Below are 8,989 nucleotides of genomic sequence, written 5' to 3'. Positions count from 1 at the left end.
TGCCCCCCCAAAAACGAAACAAAACAACCCCGGACACGTCATGATCTGCAGCTTGAAGAAGAAAGGGTTCATCTGCATATCTCTGAATTTAGTATAAGTAATTTTTCCTTCAAAAATAAAATCTTAGGGGGTGCAAGTGTAGTTTAGTGACAGAATTCTCTCTCCTGCCATGCGGGAGAATAGGTTCGCTTCCCAGCCCATGCACTTACTCCCACCCCCGCCCTCAAATTCAACAAATGGTGCTGCAATAATGGGATAGCAACTCGGAAAAAGAATGAACTGTGACCCCCATGATACAGCATATAAATAAACAGATAGACAGATAATTAATGAATGAAATCTTACCAGTCATTGGGATTAACAGAAGTTTCAGAAGCCTTCACAAAACCCATAAACTTCGTTGCTGAATAGAACCTTTATGATTCTGCTTCTTCTTTCCAAGTAATACATGTGACAAAAAGTACCCAAATCCTCTTAGACAAAAAAAGGTCATCATCTTTGAACTGAAGGTTTCTGGATCACCTCTAAAAAACCCCAACTTACTCAATACACTATTGCCTTTCCATATTAAAGCCTACTGCGATTGCAATTAGTTTATACATAACTTTAAAACCTTATGAATGAAACACACCATACTCAACCTGTGGAAAAGCTATCATGCTGTAATTATGGGCTAAAAATGACCCGTACAGTGAATCTGAATTAGAAAAATTAAGATTCCAAATAATTGCCAGGGAATTTCACAATGCGGGTCAATGAAAATTTTTCTCTACATACGATATGTTCATAAACAGACTAATCAATCTTATTTGGAATGATAAAAAGGCAACATTAGCAAAACCACACCTTCCCTATAAAAAGTTACATGTCACCTTCAATGGAGGCGGCCATCATACATGAAGAAAGAAAGAAGACATGATCGCTATACTGCAAACCCAGGAATATTGGGGAATTTAGTCTTAGAATGATCTGGTCATCGTGTTCCTCTCCATCATCTTCAGCGTCTCGTTTTCTCTTGTCCTTTCGAAGACCTTCTTCTTCCTTTTCTTGATCTTCTCTCTTTTTCAGCATAGCCGTCATCTCCTTCCTCCTGAATTGCTTCCTTCATTAGGCAGGAAAGGCCCTTTCTTCTCCCTCTGCTAATTCTGAGCCTGCTTCATCTTCATCCTCATATTCTTCCTCGCCATCTTCATATCCTTCAGGTGGATCAGCTTCATCATCTTCATCTTCATTATCTTCGTCTTCATCCTCTTCCTCCTCCTCTTCAGATTCCATCCAAGTACGGATTTGCTGCCGTAGTTTAAAAATACGTTTTCTCTAATCTCCCAGGTTTGTGTCCTCGCAGTGAAACAAGTTGAGTCTGTACAAGTTTTTAAGATTTTGCAGAGCTTCTACTGTGCTGGGATCTTTAATTTTGTTTCCACTCTGATTGAGGTAGGTAAGATTTGGATATTTCTCTGCCAGGACTTCCAAGCCTCCAGAAATCATACTGTTACTGAAGTTCCAACTTTTGAAGTTTATTTACGCTGGGAAGCTGGACCAGTGAACCAAGTTCCACATTAGCCATACTCAAATATTCTAGTTCTTTAAAAGTATTATTCAGGCCCCAAGGACCCCGCTGACACAGTGGCAATTATTGAGAACTAACTGTTACCTCTTCTAGAGCTCTGCTTTTTAACTCCAGATTAATTTTCTTCTTCTTTATGTCCTCCTCCTCCTCTGCCACTGCTCTTCTCCCTTCCCTTTTCTTGTCTTTCCCACTACCCCCAACCCTAAAATTTAAAAGGATGTGGAAATGAATGAAAATAATCATAAATAGAATGCCCACCACCATCAGGTAATTGTGAGGGATAAAGCAGAGAATAACAAATGAATTCCAAGGAGTTGGAACTGTAATTCAGCTGCCCGCACCTCCTTGTGCGCCCTCCTGCTCATGCACACAACATGCGCACAACATGCGCACAACATGCACACAACATGCACACATGCGCACATGCACACAACATGCGCACAACATGCACACAACATGCACACATGCGCACATGCACACAACATGCACACAACATGCGCACATGCACACAACATGCACACGCACACACGCAGTGCCTTCTTCCAGAGAAAGCATCTTAAATGTGATCCTGTGAAATGGTAGAGGTCTGATTGGTAAAACTCTGTTAGTAAACCAAGGTTGTGAAATATGGGAAGGGAATGCAATGGTGGGCACAATCTGAGACTATTTGAGAAGTCAGAGGAAATAGTAAGAATAAGAACTACAGTATTAGATGGCTATTGGGTGTTAATAGAGGCCTTGGATAAAGATTGTACAAGACTAAAGGTGATTAATCACCAATTTAAGGCCAAGTGTGAAACCAAAGGGCCTTTTGGAGGCGTATAAAAAGATTTCCATCTCCTTAAGCTAGAGAGTAGATTAAGTCATCATACCCAGGACTAAATTACAAGTGTAGTCGAGTTCAGAGAAGGTTAAATTCTCAAACTTTGAAAGTCTTCTATGCAGACATTTGGGGTAGGGGTGGGACTCTGTGGCTTGCATTAGGAATACTTGGTTCTATTTATTAAATAGTCTTGAATCCCCAGGTTCCCCGCAACCTTCTGGGTTTGCACAAGTGTCCCTCTTCATCCTGTTTAAGTGTAACAGTACTCTCTTACTTGAAAACAGTTTAGAGACTACTGCCTTTCAAGAAGACATCAGCAAATTCCCCATGTGTACCATCAATTTACCCCCTCTCCTCTTCTGACTGTCCAGCCAAAAATTAGGATTAATTCATAGCTATAAACCAGCAAGAGAACTGCAGTGTCTGCTAAAGAGAACAGAGCCATAGTGCAAAGAATTGGCAGGATCCAAAGGACATATGGCTACAAGACCATGAAAATACATGTCCAGAGAAGGCTTATTCAAGGGGGTGAAAGCAAAAAGTTGGATGGAGGCGAATTGATCAATGTGGGGGTTACCCCCCAAACTGTGAACTAATCTTTGATATTACATTGCCATATTAGTGTATCTGAGTATAAAATAGAATTAACTTTATTAGTCCAACAATATTGTAGAAATTGAAAATCAAGATGAAAGTAATTGGAGATTAATTTAGAGTTTGAGTTTATATTAGATAAATAAGCAGTGCGCTTTTCAGATGATTAGAAAATCATTTTATTTGCCTGTTTAATTTGATGGTGATTTGAGACTTTTGTTGTTTTCTTAAAGAAAATCACTAACCTCATGCAATATAGCATGGAAATTATCTGAGATTTTGTATGATTGTGCTTTAGCCAGGGTGGACATAGCTTAAATTATAAAAATTAAAGATTAAAATACAAGGAGCTATAAATTCATTCCGCTACTTCTAAGAGAAACTTTGTTATTTACAACTACATTACATTATAATGCCACTGATTCAGAAGGGGTATAAATTAATTTTGAGGTAGAACACCAGAATTACTAGCATTCCTTTTCATCTAAAATCTTTATTTCTCAACCATCCTTGGTTCCATTGGAGCATTTCGGCATATAACAATACTGTAATGCTAATACCCAAGATTAAAGCTATGATGACATGTGTGCTGGTTGTCATGACCAGTATGGAACAATTTTTAAAATAAGCTACCATAACTTTCAAAAGAAAAAAAGATAAAAGGAGTGATTTTCCAAGAAAAGACAAATTTCCAAAACTACATCAGAAAAAAAAATATGTGAAGAATTAGTAGCCAAACTGAATAGGCCAATGCCAGTACTGACAATATGATATATGGGAACTAAGCAAGTTTCTGTTTTGTTTAGTAGAAAAAAGTACAAAGGTATTTCTTTTTTTATTTTATAACCATCTATGTTTATTGAATAAGAGGATTTGACTTTTTCAAAATGAGAAAATGTTGTCTAGGCTAGACCCTGGAAATTATTTTGATTTTTGTTTTAGAACAAATGCTGAAGTTCTGGGTTATATCTTCTCTCTCCCTCTCTTTTTTTCAACCACTTGAAAATAGAATCCAGCACTTTTCATTTTCCAATCATAAAATACCTCATCAGTCTTCCATTAATATTTTGTTGTTTTAAGACTACATTTAGAAGAACTAATTTCAATAATGAAGTAGAGAAATTGTTCTTTAATTGTTTTGTGAAATAATATAAATGAGGTACACCCTATTTTTATCAGTTTCTACTCAATGATTGATCATTCTTCAATTTTCATCTCAGATTTAATAAATTCTTACCTGTAACTATTATTTTTCCCAACCATAAAGTAGACCATTTAAACACTTTTATTTCTAAAATAAGTTTACATTGTATTATGTTCTTAGTTGAAAAATGAAAAATAAATCTAACAACACAATTAAATATAGCAATTAATTCTGTTGGATATTTTTCCAAATCAATCTGCAAGCTCACTTACTTTCCATTTTGATTACCTTGAATCTACATTTCTCGATTGGTTTTCTTATGATGTATATAAATATCAATATCACAATCTTAAAAAATTTGCTTATGAATGATGCTCAAATTTTTTTTTAATTTAAAATCCTTGCAGGTGGTACAATGGTGACCCAGTGGCAAAATTCTCATCTGCCATGCCCGAGACCTGGGTTGGATTCCTGGTGCCTACCCATGCAAAAAAAAAAGAAAGAAATTAAGTCCTTCTTTATGTAACCATCTCCTTTTTAAAGGTCACTTCTCAAAGGCTACCTGAGTGTTCAGATCCAGTAATGTGAAGGCTGTGCTTGCATAAGACATAATACATGAATCAAGCACACTGGCTATATTTTTTTAGCATGTAATTTACTTATTTTAGATTAAACAAAGCGATGTTCTCATTTCAATTGATCTGTTTATGTCATGCAAACACAGTCCTATATGAACAGGACTAATAAGAAAAAAATTGTGCTGCCAAGAATGGATTTGAGGGTGAAAAGGGCATTTTGCAAAGAAAACCAGGACTCGGATAAAAATTACTGATCCCACCTGTCTGTATGGGCGCCCTACTGCATATCAAAAAATACTGCATATCAAAAACATATAGGTTTTAGCTGGTTCACCATTCTTACAGGGCTGGATTTTTTTTTTTTTTACCTTGGCAAATATGTTGTTAATAACCCTAATCCCAATCATTTGAAATCTGACATTTTATTGCATTTATTTTTCATTCTTATGCTCCATGAACTCCTTCACCTTGTATTTTTTCACATCTATATTTAACTTGATTGAATAATTTTAAATATTATCAATCACATTATAGTATGGCTTAAAGAAATATTCTATATAAAACCAAGACCCTCCAGTAAAATACAAATGTAATTTGCCACAATAGTGACTTAAAAAAAATGTCTTCAGGATAGTTTAATATTGTAAAATGTAGCAGCTGATTTACTTTGAAAAATGTTTAAGTGGTAAAATTTTTAAAAAATGGTAAGAGGAAATAGAAGTATGTAATTAAAAGTAATGATCCCTAATTTTTAAAGTAATTGTCCTTCTCATTCCGAATACTCCTACATAGTTTGTCCTCCCCAGAAACAACTGTTATTTTGTTATCTCCTAGATATTTCCTTTGTGTATATAATCATATAAAGATTTCCATATTCAGTTTTCATTTCATTTGGTTTGAGGGTGACTAAACCTGTTTTCTAAGTCCTTGACTGTTATCAATAGTGCCTAGTCTCATTTATATTGCTGCTGTTTTTAAATTTTTAGAATATTTTTATTTCTTCCATTTCATTCCTAAGCTCTGTCAAATCTCTCCTTCAGTTGTCTTATTGTATCTTCTTTGATGCCAATTAACTATTATTTGAGCTTCTTTTCATCATAGAGGGCACAGTTGCTATAATTTAATTTAAAAGGAAGTTGCTCCTCTATTATTTCTTTCATTTTGCATTCTTTGGGAGGACATTTATTTATTACATAGGCACCCAGAATTCCTTGCATCCTCTAATGTGCCAATTGGCCTTACTTTTCCAAAGAAAGGAGCAATGGTTTGCCACCCCACTCCCCCTCTCCCCCTCTAGGGTATGCTGCCAAATTTAGAAGGATTCTATGGCCTTTTTGAGACTTGAAATGGCTTAAATACATTGCATCTTCCCTCAGTTTAACACATTTCATTACATTTGGCAGTAGCTCATCCTTAGGTGCAATACAAATAAAGACATATTTTTTTCTGTTATTATTTGTTTTTTTATTCCACTGGTTTCAAAGAAGGAAGAAGAGGCAGCAGTAGCTATATACATGGCTTTTAGCTAGACAGTGTCTTAAAAACTTTATTTTAATAATTCCTGTTGACATGACTAACTCCTGAGGGTATAAATCTCCCTGACAACGTGGGATCTGACTCCTGGGAATGAGCTGGGACCTGGCACCATGGGATTAAGAAAGTCTTCTTGATCAAAAGGGGAAGAGAAAAATGAGATAAAACAGAGCCTCAGTGGTTGAAAGATTTCAGAGCTGAGAGGTTATTTTGGAGTTTATTCTTATGCATTATATAAACATCCCTTTTTAGTTTATGGTGTATTGGAGTAGCTGGAGGGAAGTACCTGAAACTTTAGAGTTGTATTGCAGTAGTCTTGATTCTTGAAGATGATTGTATAACTGTATAACTTTTGCAATGTGACCATGTGATTGTGAAAAAAAGAGTAAGTTTCTCTACTGCAATACAATCCTGTGAAGTGAGCATAGTCTTGTATCCATGATTTTTACCCCAGAGGCAAAAGTCAGCTAGCTATTGCTGTAAAGCTAGTTATACAATGGTAACCAGAAATCTATACTTGATACTTAAGCAGAGCCCATTCCTTGGACATTTGGAAAAAGTCAGACACATGTGTCTGTCTAGGAATCAGAAAGAATGACTGCAGCTGTCATCACCCAGTTACCACTGATTCTATTACTTGTTTTTGTTTTGTAAACCCTGTTTATGAAATATAACATACAAGCACACACTAAAAACCATACATCAGTAGATGAATTTTTACAAAATAGTGTTATTTATATAACCACCACTGAGATATAGAAAATTACTCAGGAAATCTCCCCATGACCCTTCCTAGTCATTGCCAATCCCATAAAGATATTCATTATTTGGACTTCTTTCATTATAGATTAGGTTCTGCTGCTTTTGAAATTTATATAACTTTATATGAATAAGTATATGAATAGTATTAACTGTTGTGTGTCTATGGGACACTCAACTATATGTAGCAGTAATTCAATTTTCATTGTATAATATTCCAATGTATAAATATGTCGCCATTTATTCAGTGTTGGGGAGGGGGGTATTTCCCATCGATCGCCATTACAAAGGAAACAATAGATACTTTTTTTTGCACTTCGTATTGCTTTAAAGTTCTTAAAACCTACGTTGAACACATATATGTTGCATAGATAGAAAATTTTCTCATCAGAGAGTTTCAGCAAGAGGCTTTGTTCATTTAGATCAGAAGGCAGGTTGGCACCATCCATACTATACCAGCTCCAGGAGTTATATTTGGCCATATGTTGATAAAATTATTTTGATTCTATTTTAAAATGAGAGGAAGTAAGTTATGTACATATTTTATATAAAATATAATTCATTGTGCAATCAATTTACAGTTCATGTAACTTGTTTATGTTGTTAAATAAATCCCACATTTCCTATGCAGCTTACTTTTTTTTTTCTTCAATTTTGAAGTTTACTTCATGGAAATTCAGTCAAATTTCTTCATCCTGGCGGGCCGCGGTGGCTCAGCGGGCAAAGTGCTTGCCTGCTACGCCGGAGGACCTCGGTTCGATTCCCGGCCCCAGCCCATGTAACGAAAACGGAGAAACAAAATACAATAAAACAAGAAAATGTTTAAAAGATGTTTCCCTTTCTTCCTCTCTTCCTTCCTTCTATCCTTCCTTCCTTCTCTCTGTCTTTCCTTTAAAAAAAAAAAAAAAAAAAAAAAAAAAAAAAAAAAAAATTTCTTCATCCTGTTCTTATTTTTACCTTAGTAAATCAAGTAGTTCCCCATTGAATTTGATTGTATCTTTCATTTAGAGGCACTCTTCTGTCTTCTTCCCACAAAAAAGGAGATCTTTATAATGTCACTTAACCCATCCCAAGTATTGATATTGCATTTAACCACATCCAAAAATCACCACACAAGAATTTTCACATGTAAAAATATTTATTATGCACAAGATATATTTTCACTGATATATTTCAGGCATGCTTTGAATACAGGAAAATGTGAATCCCAAAAATATTACATATAGAAGAGCCAAGACAACCAGTGGGGAATTTCTTTAGAGCTGTGCATTACAAACCTTAGCTTACCTTAAAGGTTCTCTTATCATTCAGACAACACAGGGGACATTTTATACTAACACTAGGCCAATGTTTTAAATGGTCATTGCCTTGAAACCCACATTCTAAAATGTCTATAAAACCCAATAATTATGTGCAATTTTGAAGAAACAGTGTTTGAATTCTGAAATAAGATTTCCAATGTAGATATTAAAATAGTAAACTATGAGACAACAGTTCTATTTCTTGATCATAGACTATTTTACTTATTAGATGAATAAAATACTTAACCTGAATAACAAAAAATATACATACATGTGCATACATTTGTAGTGAGTGAGAACTAAGACAATCTAAGAGTCTAATTCAATTTTCAGGCACAGAAAATTAAGCAAAAATTTGGCCATATAGCATTTTACTTGATGAGTAACTTTCCATCTGTGGATTTCATCTTTGAATAATTAGATTAAACAACCATATTGGAACCAGTATTTGGATACTTACTTGAAATGAGTTGTGAAATACCATTTGCCAGAATACCAGATTTAGAAGAAGTATCTTGATAGTTTCTAGTTATGTGTAAGGTAGAAAGTTGTCTTGAGTGTGCTAAATATTTTTATTTAATGAAATTAAGTAATATAAAAAAATATATTTTTTTAATGTGGAGAGGCAAAGAACAGTGGTTCTTGTAAAGAAAACATATATATATATATATATATGAATTAATTTAT

General features: G+C 34.8%; 1 pseudogene; it reads right to left on the bottom strand.

The window, feature by feature from the left end:
* Positions 1-861: 861 nt before the first annotated feature.
* On the bottom strand, positions 862-1,693 carry LOC143665142 (acidic leucine-rich nuclear phosphoprotein 32 family member E pseudogene; annotated as a pseudogene).
* Positions 1,694-8,989: the final 7,296 nt, after the last annotated feature.

This window comes from Tamandua tetradactyla, chromosome 21, assembly GCF_023851605.1.
Source record: "Tamandua tetradactyla isolate mTamTet1 chromosome 21, mTamTet1.pri, whole genome shotgun sequence".
In the NCBI taxonomy this organism is placed as follows: Eukaryota; Metazoa; Chordata; class Mammalia; order Pilosa; family Myrmecophagidae; genus Tamandua; species Tamandua tetradactyla.
The sequence above is the reverse complement of the archived record's forward strand: the minus strand, read 5'-3'. Positions and strand labels throughout refer to the sequence as shown.